Raw genomic sequence first — 788 nt, 5'->3', positions numbered from 1 at the left:
TGTCAGTTCCCCCCCCGGTGTCTGTCAGCACAATGTGAGCGTGTGCTGAATATTTACAGACAGACACCATGTTGGACAGTGTGAGTTTACATACAGAGGAGCTGTCCTGCCTGGAGGTTAGAGCCTCGTCATCAGCCCACCAAACGCAGCACTGTTACACTCATTACATAATACGGCTCATTCAGAAGGTTTCAGAGGCGATGGGGACCTTCTGCTGGAGGAGGAAACCTATAAACCATTATGTTCTTTTCTTTTTACATAATGAATATTTCCTCTTCAGTAAGTTGCCGCTGAAAAGCAAAAAGAATAAATTAAAGATGCACTCTAAGCTGCGACTAACAGCTGTTTTCATTAGTCATTAATTGACTGATTGTTTAATAATGTCGGTATGATGCCAAGAATAATGACAGACGCCCAGAGGGATGTTTAAATCTGGGTTTGTATTTTAAATGCTGGTAAGGTGCCTGCATAGGTTAATTGAACTCAGAAATATTGTTTGTATTGGATTACATTTAAGATTTTAAGTAACACAAACTCAATTGTTTTAAGTCAAAAACGTCTTGATTAATCAGCTTTTATTATTCATTTTAAGTTACACTAACTTAGTTTTGTAAGTTAAAGAAACATTCCTGATTAAGTACTTTTTACAAGGTATTTTGTTTTCACAAAATTAAGTCAGTATCACTTAAAAATGACTAAATCTTTTTGAGCAAAAATGTTTTTTAACTTTTAAATTGAGTTTGTTGACTTGAAATTTAAGATGTAATTAGTTTCAACAATGTTTTGAG

The sequence above is a fragment of the Morone saxatilis genome, unplaced genomic scaffold, assembly GCF_004916995.1.
Source record: "Morone saxatilis isolate NCDOM2014 unplaced genomic scaffold, NCSU_SB_2.0 Contig14, whole genome shotgun sequence".
Taxonomy (NCBI): domain Eukaryota; kingdom Metazoa; phylum Chordata; class Actinopteri; family Moronidae; genus Morone; species Morone saxatilis.
This window is presented reverse-complemented; position numbering follows the sequence as displayed.